Source organism: Mesocricetus auratus, unplaced genomic scaffold (assembly GCF_017639785.1).
Source record: "Mesocricetus auratus isolate SY011 unplaced genomic scaffold, BCM_Maur_2.0 Super-Scaffold_100010, whole genome shotgun sequence".
NCBI classification, from domain to species: Eukaryota; Metazoa; Chordata; class Mammalia; order Rodentia; family Cricetidae; genus Mesocricetus; species Mesocricetus auratus.
The window spans coordinates 3,655,147-3,672,068 of NW_024429194.1; the positions used below are offsets into that span (position 1 = coordinate 3,655,147).

The 16,922-nt window shown below is 47.7% G+C and overlaps 1 protein-coding gene across 1 annotated transcript in view; it reads right to left on the minus strand.

Annotated features, from left to right (window-relative positions):
• Positions 1-15,376, minus strand: part of Epb41l3 (erythrocyte membrane protein band 4.1 like 3) — a 211,674-nt gene extending 196,298 nt beyond the window's left edge. The window contains exon 1 of the mRNA XM_040752870.1: positions 14,883-15,376. The gene's annotated coding sequence lies outside the window, so the exon portion shown is untranslated. The remainder of the gene's footprint in view (positions 1-14,882) is intronic.
• Between the last annotated feature and the right edge of the window lie 1,546 nt (positions 15,377-16,922).

Consider the following 16,922-nt stretch of genomic DNA (forward strand, 5'->3'; position numbering starts at 1 on the left):
TCTTTGAAAGTACAGAACTGTGGGCTAGATGAACACTTTAAAAACAGTTATTTAGCTTCTGGTATTTTATTGTGGGAAATGTAAAAATAATGCATGGGTATTTTCTACCAGAGTCAAATAAGACAAAACTTCATTTAAAAAAATTGTAAAGAAGCTGCTTGGCAGAAATTCACGTTCCTTCAGGGTCAGCATTTCTTGAAGTCAAAATATGTGCTCAAGGTCGCTCCGGGTGCTCAAAATTTCACTCTGCTATACCGGCTACAGCACTTTACACAAGTGGGTGATCACGTGATGAGGGTGTGAGGCTGAGCCCCGCCCACTCAGAGCGAAGCAGCCGCCCTTAGAATTGGGGATGAAACGCGGTGGGGCCCTGGGGTCTTTGGCGTGGGATACCCCAAAGGCTGGGTCTTTGGCGTGGGATACCCCAAAGGCTACAAACTCTTTTTCAAAAGCAAAACTTTTAGCCTGTTACACTTTTGGGACCCAGACCCTTTCACAACAGCGACATAAAACAGAAACAAATCCATACAAACTGCACTTTCTGCTGTTCCCGTGTGTCACCCTTGTGAACCAGGGTTTTGTTTTCGATTATGATTACATATTTCTCTCTCTCCCCCTTTCCTCCCTCTAAATCCTCCCATAAACCCTTTCCCCACTCTGCTTCAAACTTGTGGCCTCTCTAATTGTATTTATTAATATTCATTCGTTGTTAGCACATGCATTTAAGTATATGTCCCTAGATATAACCTATTCAGTCTGTACGATGTCACCCGTATACATGTTTTCAGGGATGGCCATTTGTCACTGGTTGACAACTTTTTAATCTAAGTCCATGGGTAACATAGGAGTGCCTAAGGTAGGCTCCAGTGTCTTGGATACCCTCCCCCTCAAAAAAACCTTTTCGGGAAGCCATGATGCTAAAACTATTTCCCCAGTGATACTTAGACATTATTTCCTTTTTTAACTTTTATTCATTCTCTCATGAATATCGTGGCAATTTATAGAAGCCATAAAGGCACATCTACCTTAACTTCCATTCTTAATGCAGAAATAGACTCGAGACTCTCTACAGTCAAGCTAGACATCAAGCCCATGTACAAGGCCGCTCTTTTAAATAAAAAAAATTAAGTTTTTAATTTATGTGAATGGGTGTTTTGTCTCCATGCGTGTCTGTGTACCATGGGCTTCCCTGTTGTCCAGAGGCCAGAAGAGGCCGTCGGATCCTCTGAGACTGAAGTTACAGTTGGTTGTGATCCACCATGTGGATGCTGGGAGTTGAGCCCCGGTGTCCTTTGGAAGGGCGGCCCATGCTCTTGACCACTGAGCCATCTCTCCAGCCTCTACAGTGCTACTCTTTGTGCAGATTTATTTTTAGAATGGAAAACACAGTCAGCCTTGGAAAACATTTACGTGAAGATGGAACGATTCTAAGTCGTCCCCAGTGTAGTTAATGAATAATAGCGTGCATAAAGAAACACTCTCTTTGCAACCTTTGTTGACCTACAGTTACACCCCTTCCTCGGTATATCAGAAGGGGTGTGGATTATCATCTGTTGAGGTACCCTGATATCACTCAGATGGGCAAATCGTTACTCCCCTGGAATGCATCCCAAGGACTCCCAGAACAACTTCTGCTCCAAGATTAGATAGCAGGACTGAAGCTCCTCTAACTCTACCTCTGGCTAACCCATGGGAAATGCATCTCGATGAGCTTCCTTCTCTCTCTTTCCAGTGCAGTCAGAATCAAGGTCAAGCCCCTGCTTGGGGGCACCCTCCACAGAGCTACGCGTGCAAAGGACAGGGTTTCAGACATTGCTGCTGCTCACACCACCTCTGTGCTCACCCTCCTGGTTCTTGTCTGCTCTCCCCCTCAGAAGCTGTTGCAAACTCAATCTGTTCTCAAGGCCCTTGTGTTGAAGAAAGAAAGAAAAATATATTCTGTTTCGGCTCCACGAGGAAGCCAGGGGCAAGAAACCACAGTGCACAGCGACGGCAAAATGTTTGACTTGGAACCTCGGTGCCATAAGGATTAAAAATAGCTCTTTTAATATCCAGTCTGCAGGAACAAATCACACCTGAAACTGTGATTATGATTTTAATAACAAATTGAGAGTTGTGTGTTAGCAAAGAGAAATGGCTAGCTACATCATGGTCAGCGGTACTTGAAGAGAGAATACTGACTTAGCCTGGGATAAGGCTAATTGTCAAAATGTTCCCTAACCTTCGTTCTCCAGAGATGCCTGCTGGAAACTCAACTCAACTGAAAGGACAGGGCATAGTCTAAGCAAAGAAATGGAGAACTGGTGGGAACCAGTTATCTTACATGACAGGGTGTAACAGGTTCAATGTTAAGTGTCACCCCAAAGGCCTGTGTGGTCCAGGCTTGGGTCTTAGGATGGGGAAATTGAGAAATGATGACGCGATTGAAAGGCAGGGTCTTGTGGGATGTCTTCAGGTCACTGAGCGTGTGCCCTCAAAGAGAACGGTTGGACCCCAACACCCACTCACACCGTTTTGTTTCTTGGCCATGCATCCAACACTTCGCACTAGCGCACACCTCCGCCACAATGGCCCACCTCACCTCAGTGCAAAGAGCGATGGGTCTGCTTAGCCATGTACAGAAATTCCCAAGATTTTGGATTCAAAGAGACCTTTTCTCTTTGTAAGTTAATTATCTCGGGTATTAAAAGCGTGACTTTGTAGAGTTCCTTTGTTGGACTATATGCTTATCTTTATTAATACAATGTCTAATTGGTTTTCGGTGTTATTATAAAAATTTAATAATGTTATGACATTAAATTGTTATTTTGTGATAATCTGTCTTTACCTACTAGGTCTCCCTGTAATATAATGGATACCATTCCATTTTTATTCACACATATATCCCCATATCATGTGTAACTACCTTGCTTATAAGATATGAATAATAAATATCAAGTTAAAGGACATATTACAACCTGCACTTGATTTCAGTCCCAATATTTTGTTTTTGTTTTCTTTTATACAAATGGAGAGGAAGAATTCTGGATTTACTAATTCCTTCTGTAAGTATAATTAATTCAGGTTGCTTTCTACATATTGCTTAGACCAGCATAACTAAGACAATGGTCATTTTATTTAAGAAAAAAGAGAAGGTAATAAATCCCATATAAGGAGTGTGCCATGGAAAGTAGGATAGCCCAACTATGGTAGAGTGTCCAAGACTCGGGTAATGGTAGTGGAAGATGGAGGAAGCGTCAAGGAGGGGTTGGTGTGAAGCTACTCTCATCAAAGTTCTACCTTAGGCTGTCCACCTGGAGAGGAACATTTAACTTCCCATCATAAGGTCTCGCAACTGATACCAATAGTTTCAAAATTAGTTCATAACAAAAGCTGTACTAGCCCAAAAACCTGGCCATGATTTTCAACATTTCTTCTTAAGGGAAGGAATTCAAAATTGTGTACAACTACTGACAAGCACACTTTTGGAAAAAGTGAGTCATCTATACATGGGAAATGCCTATATTCAGAAAGTAGGTCTCTGTCTTTTATCACCCTAGGCTTTTCGCCCCAAAGACTAAAGAAACCAGGGTCAGAAACATGAGACATTTCCATGTTCTTGAAGATAAAATTTGCAACATCCATTAGACTAAGTACTGCTTGGCCATGGTTTGTCTTCTGCTTTGAAACATTCAAAAGAGGGATGTCACTGCAGGGGCAGGAGCAGTTTTAAGAAGACAATGGGCTAGAGACAGGAGTGACTGTGTCAGCAATATCTCCAGCCTGTGTCACAAGGTCACACGCCACTGGAACCAACTTTCTCCGCCACATGAATGTGGTGGGAAAATAAAAACCTTCAAAACGTTTTAAAATCACTGGCCTTATCTTCCCCAAATTCCTGATGCTGACTTTCTTACATCACATGCAAACAGATACTTTAATAGGTCAATGCCAAAAACCAAATTCCTGAATCCAGTGAGTGTCTTTGTGAACAGGGACAAATCAACAAAGCATGGTTAAGAACTACACCATCAGTCTCCACAAAGCAATCTCAAATGCACAACTCAGCCTGTCTGTCTATCTATCATTCTATCTATCTACCATCTATTTATCTATCTATGTATCTATGTATCTATCTATATCTGTGTTTGGAACCGTGTGTTTAGTACTGGTAGAATGTAGAATGCTCATATTCATAGGCAGCCTATGGTGTCAAAGATGTAATAAAATAGATTGTTTAGTACAGGTAGGTGTGGGAAACAATAAATACAAACGTTTAAAATATGACTGGTCAACTCAGCTACTAAATTGTCTTGAGTAATACTAAATTATTTGTGGGCTCCAATTTCATTCTAAGGTACCATGCAAAATCAAGTTGCTAGAATGCCTTGTCCTTATGAAATATTTGTTGTGTGTTCTATGTAATAAAAAAAGTTAGCCCCAACAATACCTGGCTCTTGGTTATTAGGGAAGACTTTGAAGCTGGGGGTCAGAGCTAGGCTAATCTTTAGGGAAAGAGATGTTTAATTAACCCATGAGTTTTCTGAGAGCCCAAAGTGTAGTGAGATATACACCCCACCCATGCCAGTAGCACTGACCACGCCCATTTGGGTGTGGTCACAGGTGAGGACCTGATGGAAGAGAGGACTATATCTGGGGGCAGACAGAGAGCAGTCTTTTTTGCTGGTCGGGTTACAAGGACAGCCTAGGAGTTCCCTTGGAGCTGGAACCTGCGGCGGCCACCCGCCTCTTGGGTAGGTGTAATCTCTCCGAATCAGCTTCATTTAACCTGTACTGAGTCTAGCCAATCTTTGTTCCCACTAGATACCAAAGTGATGTGGTCTACCGAATGCCTGCTTCATTCACTGACCTTGCTCTCCTCAGATGCAGCCTAGCCTCGTCTAACGGGAGGGGGTGGGGGAAGTGTTCTCTTCCATGTTATATATTCCCTGCCTCTGTCAACTCTTCTCCTCCTTATATCTCCATACATGCCTTGACAAGATCATACTTTTGGTGAGAGAGATAGCCTCTGTCAACTCTTCTCCTCCTTATATCTCCATACATGCCTTGACAAGATCGTACTTTTGGTGAGAGAGATAATTTTGTAGGTCACACACTCTTTCCTACATCCACTCTCCTCCAGGCACCAAGGCAAGGGAACATCTATACAGAGCCTGGCACTTCAGGCCAGCTGTTCCCCGAAGCCTTACATAAGGGGCTCACAGCAGGTACGTGCCACTTGCTACCTCCCAGCAGGACCAAGAGGGCTTTTATCTCCCTCTGTGCTAACTGTCAGATGCAACACACACTCCTTCTCTTATGCCAAATGGAGGCCGGCTCAAAGCAATTTAAAGGAACTGCCATTTATTTGTCATTGTAATTTATTCTAGACTATTCCTCCCATTACGCTTTGGAAAAGAAAATGCTACCCTGGATCTCCATGGAAGCCTCCAAACCCAGGAAGAGAGGTAGAGAAGAGACATTTCCAGGAGACCCTCAGATAGCAAGCAGCAGCAGTTGGGTTCGTCCCGAGGAAAAATATATTTGAGTTGTCAGCTGGGTCCGAGGAGCGACTACCTGGAGAACCCAAACCTACGATTGCCATGGCTCTTAAAGAGTTCTTCAGTAGAATTTGTATAGCAAAAGCTGTGCAAAGCGGTGCTGTGCTTCCGTTGTGTCCAAATTGTGTTCCAGCCGCTCTGGGCTGTAGAAAGCAGCCAGGCTCAAGCTCCTGTCAGGGTTAGAAAACTCAGGTCTTGCATCTGTGGCCTGGCTTGAGGACTACAGGCTGGAAAGCTTAAGCAGCTGTGACTCCCCATAAAGGAGCACAAACTGTTATCCAGGGAAATTAAGCGCTGATGAGCCTGCAGTCTGGAAAGCAATGTTGGGTTTATCATTCCTGAAGCACACCTAGTTATCTCTCTAACTGTACACCACAGAGACCAAGCATTGTGCGGGGTGACCTGCAGGGGGCAGCATTCACATATTAAAGTAGAAAAGATAACACAAAGTATCACTTAGCTAGGAGCTGGGGGGCAACTGGTTTACCTCCCGTACACTTCGTGGCATTACCTCACCACCCCATTACCTAATCCGTTTCAATCTTTGATCTGTTGTCTTTTCTTTTTTCCCCCTCCAAAGGGAAGCAAGCAACTAAGAATAGCACCAATTATTCATCCTTTATAAATACAATCTGGAAGATGTTGTGACATGATAATATTCCCCGAGACTCACACGTTCTGTGAGATAAAATCATCTCGGTCACCTGACCATTTAAAAATAACATCTGGAGCCTGTGAGAGGCCTCAGCATACAGGCACTTGTCACCAAGACTGAGGACTTCAGTTTGAACCTTAGGACCCACGTAGTGAAAGCTGTCCTCTGACCTCAACAGGCGTTGGTGGAGCACATCTTTAATCCCAGCACTCGGGAGGCAGAGGCAGCCGGATCTCTGAGTTCGAGGCCAGCCTGGTCTACAGACAGGACAGCTGGGACTACACAGAGAAACAAAAATAGGTCTAGCTCTATGCACTCAAAAAAATTAAAGTACAGAAATTTAACTTAATTATCTGGCTATTACATACGCAAGTTCAGGGAGAATAAATTCACCGATCAAAGTTGCTGTAGCACAGAGAGTTAATGCTTGAGGTTTCCACTCTTCCAAATGGGACGGTCTAGGTATGTGGGGGATGAGTGAATGAATAAAATAGCCAGCTGCTTTTGACTTGCGGCAGTGTATTTGCAAGAATTATTATCAGATGTATCTGCCCAGGCCTAAAGTTTTTTTTTTCCCTTACATATGGCTAAAAGTAAGTAAACATAGTTACAATGGAAAGGGTGAAACACAAACATTGAAGGTGAAAGCCAATTCCTAAAAGCGAATTGTCATAGTGAATTAAATGCCAATGGCATATCTCACATGGCGGACGGGAGAGCCGCTGGCGTGGTAGCTTAGTGTGTGCTAAGTCATTTTATGGGTACTCCTGTGGTGTGTGTGTGCAGCAACATCTCTGCAGGTAGGTGGTACCAAGTTCCCTGTGCAGAAGAAAGGGAAACTCAGAGGACTTGGGAAACGTGTCCCAGACAGGCAGTGAGAACCTGCAGTGGGGTACACCGGCAGCTAATGTGACCCCGATGTGTGTTACACGCGCTAATGAAGTCCACATTGCTGACTTTGATATTGCATCACCGTATTGGTTCTGCCTCTTCCGGTCTGTAGACTAGACATAACTTAGGATGTGTGCCTTGATACTGAGGCCAAAGTGTTACGGAGCCAGTGGGAACTCCAGTTTGAGTTTTTATCCCCTTTTCAGGGCTAATGATGGCGTTTGATCTTCTCCTAAAAAGCTGGGCAGGGTCAGGAGCCACTGCTCCAGCCCAGTGCTCTGGGCTGCCGAGCTCTGACGCCCTCAGTCTGGATGCATTAAGATCATTGGCAGCTTAGGATGTTTTTAACTCACAGCCATTCATCTGGATATGACCCCGTAGTAATCGCCCGAATGCTTGCACGTTCTCACTGTGTGTATGGCACGATCTTCGCAGTGCACACTTAACAGAGTGGACTAAAATTCAGAGAAACAACTACCGCATTACAAAGAACGTGTATTTTATTCTGTGGGAGCAGTTGCTTTTATATTAAAACCACCACAGCCCAAACAGACTCCTAGTCTCATTATTTAACGGCAGAATTCAGTGGCGTTTAGTAGAGAAGTGGATGGTTTTATTTTTCCTTTTGTCGTTCTGGGTTTTGTTTGTTTGAGCTTGTTTTTCATTTAAAGGTGAGTTGTGTGTCATGGGTTCAGGCTTTACCTGAGCTCAGAGTCAATCTCATAAATGTTTTCTGTTGTCGCTTTGTGAAGGGTTGTGGAGAGAGCTGTAACGGCATACTACTGGACCGGGATCAACTAGCAATCAGAACGCTGGGAGTGTCTCACTTCATCGCCCGTGAAACGCATCCACAAGTGAGATGTCATTTCGCTGTTGCGTCCGCGGTGTGAAGTGGGAAATTCAGCTGTTTCCATTTCCCAGTGAGGAAACTGAGTCAAAGAGGCTCAGTAACCTTACAGAGAGAGGACTGTCTGGTGTGAGTCGCACATGTGTGACCACGTGTCTGCGTGGAGTGGGTGGGCAGCATCATTTCCGTTTTGCTGTGGTGACGCCCACTTTTTACAAACACCCCACGTCCGGTGCAGATACGGCAGCTTTACTCACTCAGAGCCATACGATTGCTTAGGACAGGTTTAAGCGCACAACTCTAACATTATAGCAAGACTTCCAATCCCTTAATATTTAAAGCCTCAATACCGAACAGTGTCATTTCCCCCCACATTATTCCTCGTGAGCAATGAATGGTTGTCTTGGTCACTGTTCTGTTGTGGTGCAGAGACACCATGACCAAGGCAGCTCTTATAACAGAAAGCATTTAACTGGGGGCTGGCTTACTGTTTCAGAGGTTTAGTCCATTATCATCGTGGCAGGGAGCATGGGGGCAGGCAGACAGGGTACCTGAAAAAGGAGCTGAAAGCCACACCCTGATCTACAAGCAGAGAGAGGGAGGAGGGAAGGGGGAAGAGAGAGCAGAGGGGAGACGGGGGTGGGGTGGGGGAGAGGAGAAACTGTGCATGGCATGGGTTTATGAAACCTCAAAGCCCAGCTCCCAGTGACACACTTACTCCAACAAGACCGCACCTCCTAATCCTTCTAAAGTTTTCAAAATATTCAATTTCCTGGTGACCAGGCCTTCAAATATATGAGCCTTTGCTGGTGGGGGGGGTCATTCTCATTTGAACCATCACAGCTAACAGGTATTTGATGACTATAGAGTTATTCACTCACGTTTGAAGGTTTCTGTATTTAAGACTGTGTGCAAGCATTTTATTTTGGTCGCTGGGATATTGAAACCAGCAATCTTTTTATAATAATTTTCCCCACTTCTTCAGACATTTAATGAGCACATGAGAAATGGCTTCATCTTTTCACTCTTAAAAAAGGGAGGGGCATGCAATCACAAGAAATCCCTCATTTTCCAGGAATTGGAATAAAGAGTTTCATCTAGACCTGAAGCATTTTAACATCCATATATGCCAGCGATCACAAGCGTGACGCTACTTTGTAAGTCACAGGTGTCAGATGAAAATTTTCCTAAGAAGGACTAGATATGAGACAAACCATTAGCTCCCCCCCCAGCTAAGAATCTCCTCCCATAATTCTGGGTGCATCCCACACTTCATGGGTGTCGTGCCAACATTTCCCATTTTTGTTTCAGCCCAATCCCTCTCATCTTGGCTGCCCGTTTCTATTCTGCCTTTGAACGCGCCGTGGAGCTCACATGACTACACTCTTATCTCCACAAAGAAGAATGCTAACAGTTCTTCCAGCGTCTGGAGCTTAAATTATCCATGCAATTAGACAAACGAAGTAGAGGATAGTTTTTGAAGTTTCTAAACAATGCCCATGCCTATCAGGGTTTACTCATGGTTGGCTCCTTCTTCATTCTGACTCAGCATGGGTAGGGGACATCTTTTGTTATCCATCGCCTCTTCTAAAACATCTCTAGACAGCCACTAACTCTGTGGAAGCTCATGAGGAACCCCTAGGGCGGGCACCACTTGGTGGGAAGCAAGGGGAAGAACATACGGAGTCTCAGCTCTCTGTCGTATAGTGCATCAAGGAACAAATGCATGTTAAGTGCCATAGCAGAGGAAAGATGGGGGACGGAGGCATTCCGGGTAGGTGTGAAGCTTCCCAAGGGCGACGGCGGCGCTTTGAGTTTGGTTCAGAAAACCGATGGGTGCTCAGAATGCGTAAGATACGATGAAGGAGAGAGGGTAAGAACATTGCCCAGAAATTAAGCGAAGCACGCATCTGCTTTGGTGAGAGTTGTCATGGACCTCCTGTTGGAGCCATGGGGACAGTATGAGCGTGTTGCCACAGAAGAATAAATGCAGGGTGCTGAGGACAAGGCTATAAAACTAGGAGGAGCTTTGGAGAAGGGACTAATGTAGTCAAAAACAGCACTGCCAGAAAGCGGTGTGACCCAGACTAATGTCACTGAGGTCTAAGCAAGAGTCACAGGGTGGACATAGACCCAGCAGCATTGTGATAGGAAGGACTTGAGATGATGTTTCTGGGGTGTGTTTATTGGGAACAGTGCGTGGAAGATGAAGACCGGGTGTCTGTCTGGGTAGACTCGGGACCTGGAGACGTGGGGTCAGGAAGGATGAGATGTAGGACATCCAGGTGAAATGTTCACGTGGAAGCTACAAGAGCAAGCAAGCGGGCGTAGATTTCTAATGGAGGCCAAATCATTACAATCCGGGTCTGGCAGCACTTCACCCAGCTAGAAACCTCTTCCCACTCCGGAAGCCAGTGACCCATTTCTGGGGAGCTAACCCAAAGGTCAAGGCTGGAACCAGATGTTACACCACACATGTGTGTTGCTGACTTCTCCCAAAGCCTCTTTCTATACTCTTTACAGACGGTGTGACTCAGAGGTCTCAGATGCAAAGAACGAACCCAAGGCAGGATTGGGGAGTCCAAATTCTGAATCATTCCGGTCTTTTAAATAAAGGCAGGCGTATTGACGTATCTACCACTTCAGATATAAAGGGAGTAGTCTCTGCCTTTCTCCCTCCCCCTCCCCCTCCCCTTCCCTCTCCCTCCCCCTCCTCCCTCTCCATCCCCATTGTAGAACTCTCAGTGTTTAGGACTGGGACACATGCATCCCTTCGCCTGTGTCCTACCTGACTGAAATCTCCCAATGGTCCCCAGCCACACTCAGCACCATTTTCCTGGCTGGGCACTGCTTTCCACCTGGCTAACTGTTCACTCCCTCATGAGGCAGCATTCTAAGACAAGCCTCCTTCAGCTCCGTGTCTCCAATTCTTTCCCCGGGATACCGTCCCTTGCATTAGCTGTAGGCTGTGACACATTTAGCTTGCCGGAACACATCCTGGGCATACGTCAATCCTGCTTTTTATGTAACACCATCAAAGCACTAAATTCTCCCGAATAAAATGCCTTCGTGCTACACAACCAGCATTAGGCCAAAGCAAACGCTTTTCTTCTCCTTGGCCATGAGCGTGACCCGTTGAGACGACGCGTCCTAAAACTCTTCCTTTTTGCTTAATGTTGAAGATTAGGTTCAACGCCTTTCAAGATCTGCAGTCTTGTGAGCATGCAGCGTTCCTGTAGACATATGTCATCCATTTATCTGTCTATGTTTAAGCTGAAGGACCACAGTTGGCCATATTCACAGGGCAGAGTGCGGTTATTTCAGTGCATGTCTAGAATAAATAATTAGATAAGGCAGAGTAACAGACATGTTCATCACCTCAAAGATTAACCATCACTCTGTTGTGTTGGGAGCATTCATGGCTCTATTTGGAACACATGACCCCTTCTTTTTAACTGTGATCACCTTGCTCTGTTGCAGAACTCTAGAAAGTAAGCCCCCCCATAGAACTGCACCTGCTGACCAGTCCTCCTTCCCTGCCCCGCCCACCCCACTATGTTCTTAGTTCTGTGAGATCAATTGTTTTACTTCCGCATCTGGATTGGATGCCGTATTTGTAGAAGTCGCACCTTTCCAGTGGTGGTTGGTTCTCACTACCTTGGTGAAAGTCCTTTGTTTTCATTTGCTAGGACTCACACTTCCCTTCTAAAGTGTCCCGGAGAGCTCTAAAGTCGTAAATTAATTATTACAGTCAGAGTTGTGGGGGGGGGGGGGATTATTCTCCTCATGGATGAGGAAGTGGCTGTCTGGACTAGACTGTGACTCATCCTACTTTCTGGATCTTTTTTAATGAACCATTCACAGCTAGCCTGCCCTCACTTTAGAAGTCCTACACAAATCACACCCCGTCTTGGCGGTCGATATAGAGCCCAACTTTAACACAGGCTGAAGGATGTGTTGCTTGCCTGTATAGTCCTCCAGGAGACCTTCTCCTCCTTAAGACACACGCCACTAGACCTATCCTTCCTGGTGTCTCCCTTGGCTGTTGCAGGAAACTTCCTCATCTATCCATACCTTGGCATCCAAATCATGTCTCTGTGTGTATCCACATACAGTATAAGCTTCCTGTGGGCCACTGTGTTCAACCTTCTCCAAACTTAGTGTCCATTAAGGAATACAATGCACCTGAAAGTAGTGACACACCCATTTCTAGAGGCCTTCAACCAGGGACCGTTATGGACAGCCTTAAGCATACATGTCTTATTTTCCACATTACTCGATACCCTGCATGCCTTCTCGTTTGAAGCAATTTCACCAATCTCAGGTTTTACAAAATAGGTGACTAAATAGTGCACGTTGGTCCTCAAAACAACTACTAACAATAGTTTTAAATAATTTCAATAGTGATTCATCCTAGAAATTATATGTCTTTCCAGATCAGTGTTTTCCATGATAAGCATCAGTTTGTGGGTGCTTGTTAGACACCTACTTGTGCAAAAGAGCCATGCCCTAACAGTGCACATCCTAGTGAAAGGGAGAGACACCCACGGTGTGCACATCCTATTGAAAGGGATAGCGCCACTGTCTGGACCGAGAGGTCAAGGTTTAAGTACAGTTTCTCTGCTCCCTCTAAGGGAACAAGTTCGTCTAGGAAAGCCATTAAAAAATCCCCCGATGGTTACAGAGTGGTCTTCACTTAGGTCTGTACTATGAAAAATCCAATTAGGAAACGCTTATTGCCGGTTCTGTAAGGAAGTTTGAGACCTAAACCCCCAGGGTCATCTCAGAACCAGCCCAGGCTGGAATGTTTCCTATTCCAAATCTTGTTCACCCAGCTCCCAGCCTTCCGTGCTCAGCGGTTGCAGCTTGGCCTGTGCAAATCTTAACTGTCTCTTCAGCCACTGTCACAAGAAACGCAGTGCAGGGGGCCCCCACGCAGCCAGACCTGCTCTGCTAGATTACAGAGTCTGTTTCTATTCAAATGGAATTTAGATTTAAACCGCAATCAGATCAGGGATTTACAGTGCTTTCTACTTTTCATTTATTTCGTGGATTTCAGCCCTCTTCTGGCCCAGTTTTAATCCAATGCACTTCACAGAGAATTACGTGGGTGGTCGACCAGCCTAGTGTAGGTGAGGCAAGGGGTATCCTTACCCGAAGTCGTCTTAGTAGAGAGCCCAAGGAGGGCCAACTGCTCTGCTCCTCTGGGTTGGAGGCCTCCCCCCACCCCCACACCCGCCTTGCTCCCAGGAGGATTTTTCAGTTGGAGCCCAGGCTTTCTTAGGAGAGGCTCGCTCGAGGCAAATGAAAGCCCTGGAGGTTTCCCTTCTGCAGAAGGAAAAGCGAAAGCCGCCAGAGGAGGCTCTAGCCAAAGTGCGCCGTGTGGCTGCAGCTCCCAAAACCGCAGAGGTGGTCACTGAGGGGTACAGACCCGGTTCTCAACTTCAAGTGTTACTTGGGTAACCCGGAACCGGACCCCACCACCCAGACTTTTACTTATGCTCACAGATCCCAGCTTCAGGAGTGCCTGGTCATCCCAGGGTAGCTTTGCTTAGCCACCCTCTTGCGGTGGAGCGCGCTCGGCTCTAGCCCGCGCATCCCTAGCTCTCCCGCTTGCTTCCGAGTGGGGCGCGCCCTAGGGAGTTCCGAGCCTTCAACTTCTGCTTTCCCGATGACTAGACGCCCTCAAATCCCCAGCCGAGAACCTGACAACCCGGCCCTGTGAAGATGAAACATCTGGCGAGGGGCGCTCCCCTGCATTAAAAAAAAAAACAACAGCCCAATCCGCCCGGAGAACGCCTGGGTCCCTCATCACGCATTCTCCAACCAAAAGATTTTCTAGAGCAAGGAGAGGAGCCAGAAGCCCCGAGTTGCTGAGATACCTCTGAGCGCAGATGGCTTCCAAGGGCTGAGGGGCCCTGTGGCGCTGTGGGGCAGAGGGAAGAGGGCTTCTGCCTCTCTGCCTCCCAGAGAATCCAAGACACCTACGGGTGCGCGTACACACACATACACACACACACACACACACACACACACACACGAAAGCAAAACCCTCTCATTCTGCTTCGCGCGCCCTCCACGCAGTCAGCCGGGAACCCGGAGGTCAAACCACTGACCACCCGCACCGGGCTGAAGTGCCGAGACTGAGACGAAGGTTCTGGTCTCAGAGTCAAGGCTTGTACCTTCTTAGGAGGCGTCCCAATTCCGCCCAAGACCGGCGACACCTAGGTCCCAAGATTACGTGTTTGGGTAAAGGGTTTGAGCAGCATGGAGGAGGGGTTAGGGAGAGCACTGGAAAGCGAGTCCTCGCGCAGAGAACTAGCCAGCCTCTGGCTCACAGCCCAGGCGGCGGGGGCCTGAGAGTTGGACCCCCAGGCGCTCCAACTCCTGCAAGGGCGGGAGGCAGAGTGGCAGCAGCCACCACTCCGCGCGTTGGCACTAGCACGGAATCTCCGAATCGGCTGGCTAGGCATCCAGTGCCGAGGGGTGGAGGCGAGAGGGTGGAGGAGGAGTTGCCAGAGCAGAGAGGGATGACGTCCTCCAGAGCCTCTGGCTCCGGGGGACAGAGATTCGCGAGCTCTCTGGGTCCAGCGCTCTGGATCGGGGGAAGGCGATCACCGGGGAGCCGCGCCCCACTCTCCAACGCGGCGAACATGGGGCTAAGTCAGGCTAGCCCAAGCTAGAGTGCAAGCCCTCAGGCTACCTCCTAAACACCTTTCTGCCGGTCTCTTCACTCGGGGTGTCCACTCAGGAGAACCTGTGCTTTCCAGGAGGGCGCCCGCAGGTAGCCTCCAGCCCCGCCAGCCTTGCCTCTTCCTCGCTGCTCAGCGATCGACCTCAGCCAAGGGCAGGCGCCTCTCCCCGGCCACTACAGGGCGAGCCGGCGCTCTGCATTGGACCCTACTGCGGGGAAGGAGGGGGACACTGGGGTGGAAAGGCTCTCGCTCACCTGGATAGCAGAAGCCTTCCTCTCCGTCTTCTTTCCGATCCCGTTCCCAGCCCCCAGGCACAACCTTCCACGGAAAAAACAAAGTAGAGCAAGGGCGCAGGGATGGAGCGCTGCTTCCTAGTCCCTGCACAGCGGCTGTTCCCTTTGGCTTTTTCCGGGTCTGGGCTCGGACTCAGCGGCGGGAAAGGGCTCCCGGAGGCTGCAAGGGGCCGCCAGACCCAGGCTTCTCCAGCAGAGGTGGCGGCAGCACCTCCAACTTGCCACCTGCAGCGCGCATTGGGCGCCTGTGACAGCCGGCGCCTCTCAGCCCGATCCGGCCCGCCCTCCGGGCGCGCTAGTTGGCTGCGCCCATCGCCTAGGCGGACCCCATGCTTGGCCCCGCCCTATACCGGTCTCGGAACAGGGTGCGCTCGCAGCAAAAGTCTTCTGCCAGGCCTCCCTGGGCTTGCTCGCCAGCAGCCTCTGCGAGCATGGAGGAATCCTTCCTGTCCAGACCTAGACACACAAGTGCAACACAGAATTCTGTGTGGGTAAAGGTTGGAGGGACGAAAAGAGGCTGTGGGTAACGCCCCTGAATGTACTCAAGTGTTAGAGCAGGCCAAGTGCTTCCTGTTGGTTACATTTTTGCCATTTCTGGAAAAGAATTAGCGATTGCAGCAGAGAGTCAAGGGATGTAGGCCAGAAATTGACTTGGGGAATGTCTTGGGTAAGTTTCACCCCCCCCCCACCCCACCCCAAGCAGTATAGTATTGCTGCTTTTCCTCCTCCAGACCGGACCCCAGGAGTCCCAGCACCCTCAAAACCACTCCCCCCATGTGTTCTGAAGGCAACTATGTCAGCCTCTTGCTTTTGAGATTCGATCATGCAAACACCTGACCCATGCCATGCACTCATACAGCTTGTACTTTGGATGGCTCCTTAGGCCTTCGATGGTAAGCAAAGTGTATATTATCTGTGCTTTTGATTCTGCATCTACCCTGGAGACATAACTCCCAGGGAGCCTACACAATCTGCCTAGGCTATTCAAGTGCATCCCTAGTGTACTCCGCCTCTTAGCAGCTCCCGGAGCAGAGCCTTTCAAAAAAAAAAAAAAAAAAAAAAAAAAAAAAAACATGGCCAGTACAAGTCTGAAGAGCCATCCAATCAACCAGAAATGTCTGACTCTTGGGTGTCTCTATGCTAATGTGCTACACTGCCAAGTGCCTATTAGTTTAGAAACATTTCAAAATTAACTGTCCAAATAGCACATTTAATGGTCCATTAGGGAAATGTCTACACCTAAATGTAGAGTGCGTCACTGCTAAATGTAACAGCAGTGTGCACCCATGTTTTGTGAAGTTCGATGCAGAGCCGAGTGGAGGTAAAGACTATAAAGGAAGTTAGTCATTAGGTCCTTACAAGGGGGGTGCCCTAGGGGCCGTTCCAAGGTGACTTCCTGTCAAATGTTGGTTAAGTAATTTGTGCTATTTTGTAGCAATGATTCCCTGAATTTACAGTAAACACTTTGTTTCACGAGTTGAGGTGGGACAAGCCCACCTTGGGGATTGAGAACACCCCCTTGATCTCCACAGAGAGTGTTTGTTGTCACCACTTTCAGGAAGGACAAAACGGTCCCCACCCTTCTTCAGGCTCCAAAAATCTGAGGTAGCCCAGGCAGGCAGCAAAGGATTCACCTCGAGATGCTTCCGCACTCTGGGCTGAGTGTTCCCCTAGAGAGCTGCACTTTGACCGGAACTGGGAAAAACAATGAACAGAATGAAGGTGTGGCTTGCACTAGCTGGAGCCAGCGTTTACTTAATCACCAGGGCGATACCTGATCCAGCGGAGGCAGAAGCAGGCTCTGTATGGTTATAACACCAGGCCCCTGGTACACTGACACCCTGGGGGGCTTGCTAGGACTCAACACGGGTGGGGGTGGGGGAGTGGAGGGGTGGAGGGGTGGAGGGGTGGAGGGGTGGAGTTTTGCCAAGGGCTGTGGAACTATCCTGAAAGTTCTTGCTTAGGGAAACTTTTTCTTTCTTTCTTTCTTTCTTTCTTTCT